General features: G+C 53.4%; 3 non-coding genes across 3 annotated transcripts in view; all 3 read right to left on the bottom strand.

Annotated features, from left to right (window-relative positions):
* Positions 1–563, bottom strand: part of LOC126326087 (large subunit ribosomal RNA) — a 4,222-nt gene extending 3,659 nt beyond the window's left edge. The window contains exon 1 of the ribosomal RNA XR_007560501.1: positions 1–563. This exon is cut by the window's left edge and continues 3,659 nt beyond it. This is a non-coding gene — a ribosomal RNA (large subunit ribosomal RNA).
* A 188-nt stretch (positions 564–751) lies between these two features.
* Positions 752–906, bottom strand: LOC126326088 (5.8S ribosomal RNA). Its single transcript, XR_007560502.1, has one exon. It is a non-coding gene; the product is annotated as a 5.8S ribosomal RNA (ribosomal RNA).
* A 369-nt stretch (positions 907–1,275) lies between these two features.
* On the bottom strand, positions 1,276–3,168 carry LOC126326085 (small subunit ribosomal RNA). The gene has a single exon (XR_007560499.1). It is a non-coding gene; the product is annotated as a small subunit ribosomal RNA (ribosomal RNA).
* Positions 3,169–7,500: the final 4,332 nt, after the last annotated feature.

Raw genomic sequence — 7,500 nt, 5'->3', positions numbered from 1 at the left:
GAAAGGCAACCGGACACGACCCCGCCGCGGATTGCTCCGCGCGGGCGGCCGGCCCCATCTGCCGAGGGCGGGGGCCAGTGGCCGGATGGGCGTGAATCTCACCCGTTCGACCTTTCGGACTTCTCACGTTTACCCCAGAACGGTTTCACGTACTTTTGAACTCTCTCTTCAAAGTTCTTTTCAACTTTCCCTCACGGTACTTGTTCGCTATCGGTCTCGTGGTCATATTTAGTCTCAGATGGAGTTTACCACCCACTTGGAGCTGCACTCTCAAGCAACCCGACTCGAAGGAGAGGTCCCGCCGACGCTCGCACCGGCCGCTACGGGCCTGGCACCCTCTACGGGCCGTGGCCTCATTCAAGTTGGACTTGGGCTCGGCGCGAGGCGTCGGGGTAGTGGACCCTCCCAAACACCACATGCCACGACAGGCGGCAGCCTGCGGGGTTCGGTGCTGGACTCTTCCCTGTTCGCTCGCCGCTACTGGGGGAATCCTTGTTAGTTTCTTTTCCTCCGCTTAGTAATATGCTTAAATTCAGCGGGTAGTCTCGCCTGCTCTGAGGTCGTTGTACGAGGTGTCGCACGCCACACCGCCAGCCGGCTGTGCACGCTACCGAGAAAGTACCGGTATGCGAACCGCCAGGCGACGGGCGCGCATCGCACGTTTAAGGAGACGCGGCCGGCCACACAGGCGACCACGACACTCCCACGTCTCCGAAGCGGGACAAACGCCGCGCGCTTCAGTATACGTAGCCGACCCTCAGCCAGACGTGGCCCGGGAACGGAATCCATGGACCGCAATGTGCGTTCGAAACGTCGATGTTCATGTGTCCTGCAGTTCACATGTCGACGCGCAATTTGCTGCGTTCTTCATCGACCCACGAGCCGAGTGATCCACCGTCCTGGGTGATCTTTTCCTTTTCAGTCTCCCACTGTCTCTTTCAAGACAGCAGCATTTGCGGGACTGAGGCGTCTGACGGCCCCTGTTCCACTATTTTTTTGTGTCCAACGGCCTCACAGCCGATGGGCGTCGTACGGCTCCACACCGGGGCGGACAGGCACTCGGGCGAACGTCATTCAAAACCGGCGCCAGGCGCCAGGTACCGCAGGCCAGCCGCTCCAGAGCTTCAGCGCTCGTACCACACAACAACAACAACACTTCCGCTAGTTTTGAGAGGCACGCGTGGTTCCGCACGCGGCGCACGGCCACTGCCGTACAGGTAGCGTGTTGCGCGACACGACACGACACGCACATCGAAAGACATGCAGTCTAGTCGGTAATGATCCTTCCGCAGGTTCACCTACGGAAACCTTGTTACGACTTTTACTTCCTCTAAATGATCAAGTTTGGTCATCTTTCCGGTAGCATCGGCAACGACAGAGTCGATGCCGCGTACCAGTCCGAAGACCTCACTAAATCATTCAATCGGTAGTAGCGACGGGCGGTGTGTACAAAGGGCAGGGACGTAATCAACGCGAGCTTATGACTCGCGCTTACTGGGAATTCCTCGTTCATGGGGAACAATTGCAAGCCCCAATCCCTAGCACGAAGGAGGTTCAGCGGGTTACCCCGACCTTTCGGCCTAGGAAGACACGCTGATTCCTTCAGTGTAGCGCGCGTGCGGCCTAGAACATCTAAGGGCATCACAGACCTGTTATTGCTCAATCTCGTGCGGCTAGAAGCCGCCTGTCCCTCTAAGAAGAAAAGTAATCGCTGACAGCACGAAGGATGTCACGCGACTAGTTAGCAGGCTAGAGTCTCGTTCGTTATCGGAATTAACCAGACAAATCGCTCCACCAACTAAGAACGGCCATGCACCACCACCCACCGAATCAAGAAAGAGCTATCAATCTGTCAATCCTTCCGGTGTCCGGGCCTGGTGAGGTTTCCCGTGTTGAGTCAAATTAAGCCGCAGGCTCCACTCCTGGTGGTGCCCTTCCGTCAATTCCTTTAAGTTTCAGCTTTGCAACCATACTTCCCCCGGAACCCAAAAGCTTTGGTTTCCCGGAGGCTGCCCGCCGAGTCATCGGAGGAACTGCGGCGGATCGCTGGCTGGCATCGTTTATGGTTAGAACTAGGGCGGTATCTGATCGCCTTCGAACCTCTAACTTTCGTTCTTGATTAATGAAAACATACTTGGCAAATGCTTTCGCTTCTGTTCGTCTTGCGACGATCCAAGAATTTCACCTCTAACGTCGCAATACGAATGCCCCCGCCTGTCCCTATTAATCATTACCTCGGGTTCCGAAAACCAACAAAATAGAACCGAGGTCCTATTCCATTATTCCATGCACACAGTATTCAGGCGGGCTTGCCTGCTTTAAGCACTCTAATTTGTTCAAAGTAAACGTGCCGGCCCACCGAGACACTCAACAAAGAGCACCCTGGTAGGATTTAAACGGGGTCCGCCTCGGGACGCGAAAGCACCCCTTCGGCTCGCCCCACCGGCAGGACGTCCCACGATACATGCCAGTTAAACACCGACGGGCGGTGAACCAACAGCGTGGGACACAAATCCAACTACGAGCTTTTTAACCGCAACAACTTTAATATACGCTATTGGAGCTGGAATTACCGCGGCTGCTGGCACCAGACTTGCCCTCCAATAGATACTCGTTAAAGGATTTAAAGTGTACTCATTCCGATTACGGGGCCTCGGATGAGTCCCGTATCGTTATTTTTCGTCACTACCTCCCCGTGCCGGGAGTGGGTAATTTGCGCGCCTGCTGCCTTCCTTGGATGTGGTAGCCGTTTCTCAGGCTCCCTCTCCGGAATCGAACCCTGATTCCCCGTTACCCGTTACAACCATGGTAGGCGCAGAACCTACCATCGACAGTTGATAAGGCAGACATTTGAAAGATGCGTCGCCGGTACGAGGACCGTGCGATCAGCCCAAAGTTATTCAGAGTCACCAAGGCAAACGGACCAGACAAGCCAATCCGATTGGTTTTGATCTAATAAAAGCGTCCCTTCCATCTCTGGTCGGGACTCTGTTTGCATGTATTAGCTCTAGAATTACCACAGTTATCCAAGTAACGTGGGTACGATCTAAGGAACCATAACTGATTTAATGAGCCATTCGCGGTTTCACCTTAATGCGGCTTGTACTGAGACATGCATGGCTTAATCTTTGAGACAAGCATATGACTACTGGCAGGATCAACCAGGGAGCTGCGTCAACTAGAGCTGAGCAGCCGGCCGCCCGGGAGTGTGTCCCGGGGGCCCGCGCGAACACGCAAGCGTCCGCTCAATTATTCTGCAAACAGGAGGAGGCCGAGCTCCCCTGCACGATACACCTCGAAACCCTCTCAGGTCCCGGCGGCGCGCAGCGCCGTCCTAGGTACTTGGTCGGTTTCGAGAGAGGCGCAATCGCCCGGAGTTAGGCGAGTAGACGGTTTTAGTGCGAACACCCTTGCTCCCAACTGAGCTTGCCGCTGCCGACAGAGGCCCGGGAGCGTGCTGTCGTGGCATTGCCGGCGGGAGACAACACGCGCCACCTATGGTGACCGGCAGCTCCAACGCCAGCGCCACACAAGGGCAAAGCCCCACTTGGGTGCAGAAGCGAACTCTCCCAGCACAGCGCACGCGCCAACACGTCCGCACAACTGCGATACAAACCACCTGCGAGAACCGCTGGGGCGACCGAGCAGCAGACGGCGTCGCGGCGCCGAGTGCCAGGCGGCGGCGCATCCTCAACGCACACAGTCCTCAATCAGACCAGCACACTGCAGATGTCCACCGCGCTTCGCACCGGGCTCGGCTGAACCAACTTTGGCCGCCAGGCGCCGCGTGCAGGGTGCGCCGCAGCGTAGCTGCGCCGCCTGCCGAGCCCGTCGGCTGGCGCTCCTGCCACTCGGCGCCCCCCACCAGCCGCCTGTTGCGCGTGCGCCCACGCAGCGCGCGGCCAACACGCCGGGCGGCCCCCCTTCACCGGCCGGGAACAGTCCCACCAAGCCACCGCCGCGTATCGCTTCATACCCACATGGGCCTAGTCACGTGTGTGGATGTGGCGGGTACCGCTGAAACAACCGGTTAATAGCTGTACCGATCGTCGCCATCACAGATTCACCTCCAGCGTGAACAACCGCTCAACAACGGATTTCCAGTTCATTTGCGTATCTTGGGCAGTAAACGTAGATGTCCACCTACATTTGCGAATTCAACAATTCTTGCATGCCAGGATGTCATGTGTCACGACACGCTACATCAGACCACATACACACTGCGACATGTGCAGAAGAGAACACGTGGAAGGTGGCCCGCGCACGTATGCGATGTCCCTTCCGCGATCCACTGTCAACCGGCATCTGCGGCATGTCCCAGATATGGAACGCGGTCCACCAGGGTAGCACTTTGTGTGAGGCAATACGACAAAGTCGGAATACACGCGTCACTACATCACACGGCTCACGCTGACCTGACCTGACTCACCGCACCACCACCCCCAGCGACCCAGGGTGACATACAATGCGTTCGTACGTTCCTCCCACACGCCTCTACGGCGTACCACAGTGCAACCTAGCTGTTATTGGGAGACGAGACAAGTAGCATCGAGCACAACATATGGAAATTGAGATTCGACACCGTTGGGCACAGCCAGCGTACGGTCACACGTATCACACTACTTCACTCTGTACGTAACTACCGATGATCGGTACAGCGTGTGGGTTACGCGTACGACATCAGCGGACAATGGACACAGACCATACCACGACGTACACTGAGGGCGTCGACATCTGAACGCAACTGAACAGCTGCGAGGCTCATTTAACACTCAAACGCCAGACCGACCAGCTTGAGAGGACGGAGACACAAAGAGAGGGGCAGAGGGGGGGGGGGGGGGCGATATAGTCCTATTGCAGTACAATTGACAGTGGATAGCGGGAATATGTGGAAAGTAAGCAACACTCGCAAGACATCTACATGAGGATAACAACGACACCAGAGATTCCGAGCAGTGAACTATGTTAGGCAAAGGGACAACGTGGGTTAGGTTAAGGGACAACGTGGGTTAGGTTAAGGGACAACGTGGGTTAGGTTAAGGGACAACGTGGGTTAGGTTAAGGGACAACGTGGGTTAGGTTAAGGGACAACGTGGGTTAGGTTAAGGGACAACGTGGGTTAGGTTAAGGGACAACGTGGGTTAGGTTAAGGGACAACGTGGGTTAGGTTAAGGGACAACGTGGGTTAGGTTAAGGGACAACGTGGGTTAGGTTAAGGGACAACGTGGGTTAGGTTAAGGGACAACGTGGGTTAGGTTAAGGGACAACGTGGGTTAGGTTAAGGGACAACGTGGGTTAGGTTAAGGGACAACGTGGGTTAGGTTAAGGGACAACGTGGGTTAGGTTAAGGGACAACGTGGGTTAGGTTAAGGGACAACGTGGGTTAGGTTAAGGGACAACGTGGGTTAGGTTAAGGGACAACGTGGGTTAGGTTAAGGGACAACGTGGGTTAGGTTAAGGGACAACGTGGGTTAGGTTAAGGGACAACGTGGGTTAGGTTAAGGGACAACGTGGGTTAGGTTAAGGGACAACGTGGGTTAGGTTAAGGGACAACGTGGGTTAGGTTAAGGGACAACGTGGGTTAGGTTAAGGGACAACGTGGGTTAGGTTAAGGGACAACGTGGGTTAGGTTAAGGGACAACGTGGGTTACGTTAAGGGACAACGTGGGTTACGTTAAGGGACAACGTGGGTTACGTTAAGGGACAACGTGGGTTACGTTAAGGGACAACGTGGGTTAGGTTAAGGGACAACGTGGGTTAGGTTAAGGGACAACGTGGGTTAGGTTAAGGGACAACGTGGGTTAGGTTAAGGGACAACGTGGGTTAGGTTAAGGGACAACGTGGGTTAGGTTAAGGGACAACGTGGGTTAGGTTAAGGGACAACGTGGGTTAGGTTAAGGGACAACGTGGGTTAGGTTAAGGGACAACGTGGGTTAGGTTAAGGGACAACGTGGGTTAGGTTAAGGGACAACGTGGGTTAGGTTAAGGGACAACGTGGGTTAGGTTAAGGGACAACGTGGGTTAGGTTAAGGGACAACGTGGGTTAGGTTAAGGGACAACGTGGGTTAGGTTAAGGGACAACGTGGGTTAGGTTAAGGGACAACGTGGGTTAGGTTAAGGGACAACGTGGGTTACGTTAAGGGACAACGTGGGTTACGTTAAGGGACAACGTGGGTTACGTTAAGGGACAACGTGGGTTACGTTAAGGGACAACGTGGGTTACGTTAAGGGACAACGTGGGTTACGTTAAGGGACAACGTGGGTTAGGTTAAGGGACAACGTGGGTTAGGTTAAGGGACAACGTGGGTTAGGTTAAGGGACAAATTGAGTTAGGTTAAGGGACAAATTGAGTTAGGTTAAGGGACAAATTGAGTTAGGTTAAGGGACAAATTGAGTTAGGTTAAGGGACAAATTGAGTTAGGTTAAGGGACAAATTGAGTTAGGTTAAGGGACAAATTGAGTTAGGTTAAGGGACAAATTGAGTTAGGTTAAGGGACAAATTGAGTTAGGTTAAGGGACAAATTGAGTTAGGTTAAGGGACAAATTGAGTTAGGTTAAGGGACAAATTGAGTTAGGTTAAGGGACAAATTGAGTTAGGTTAAGGGACAAATTGAGTTAGGTTAAGGGACAAATTGAGTTAGGTTAAGGGATAATCTGGTACAACCACAGTTAGGTTAAGCGATAATCTGGTACAGCCACAGTTAGGTTAAGCGATAATCTGGTACAGCCACAGTTAGGTTAAGCGATAATCTGGTACAGCCACAGTTAGGTTAAGCGATAATCTGGTACAGCCACAGTTAGGTTAAGCGATAATCTGGTACAGCCACAGTTAGGTTAAGCGATAATCTGGTACAGCCACAGTTAGGTTAAGCGATAATCTGGTACAGCCACAGTTAGGTTAAGCGATAATCTGGTACAGCCACAGTTAGGTTAAGCGATAATCTGGTACAGCCACAGTTAGGTTAAGCGATAATCTGGTACAGCCACAGTTAGGTTAAGCGATAATCTGGTACAGCCACAGTTAGGTTAAGCGATAATCTGGTACAGCCACAGTTAGGTTAAGCGATAATCTGGTACAGCCACAGTTAGGTTAAGCGATAATCTGGTACAGCCACAGTTAGGTTAAGCGATAATCTGGTACAGCCACAGTTAGGTTAAGCGATAATCTGGTACAGCCACAGTTAGGTTAAGCGATAAAGTTGGTTAAATTCGGTATTGTGTGGGAAGGGGGCAGAGAGAGAGTGGGGGGGGGGGTGGATAGTTGTGGCAGTACGCGGATGCCTGAGTCACCGTCAGATATGTCACGTCGGTTCGATGCTTGTAGCAAGAGGCTGGCGGGTCTGTGTCTCTCACTTCTGCAATTTTTCATGTGGTATAACACGAGGGCGGGGGGGTGATATTTGGTGCCCCTCTGTGTAGGATGTGTGTTGGTGGTGTTGGTTTATCTGAGCAATGGTAGTTGTCGGAGGAGTGGGGTATTGTGCTTTTATAGGTGGACCT

This window comes from Schistocerca gregaria, unplaced genomic scaffold, assembly GCF_023897955.1.
Source record: "Schistocerca gregaria isolate iqSchGreg1 unplaced genomic scaffold, iqSchGreg1.2 ptg000964l, whole genome shotgun sequence".
NCBI lineage: Eukaryota > Metazoa > Arthropoda > Insecta > Orthoptera > Acrididae > Schistocerca > Schistocerca gregaria.
Note: the sequence above shows the minus strand (reverse complement) of the source record. Positions and strands in the feature narration are given on the sequence as shown.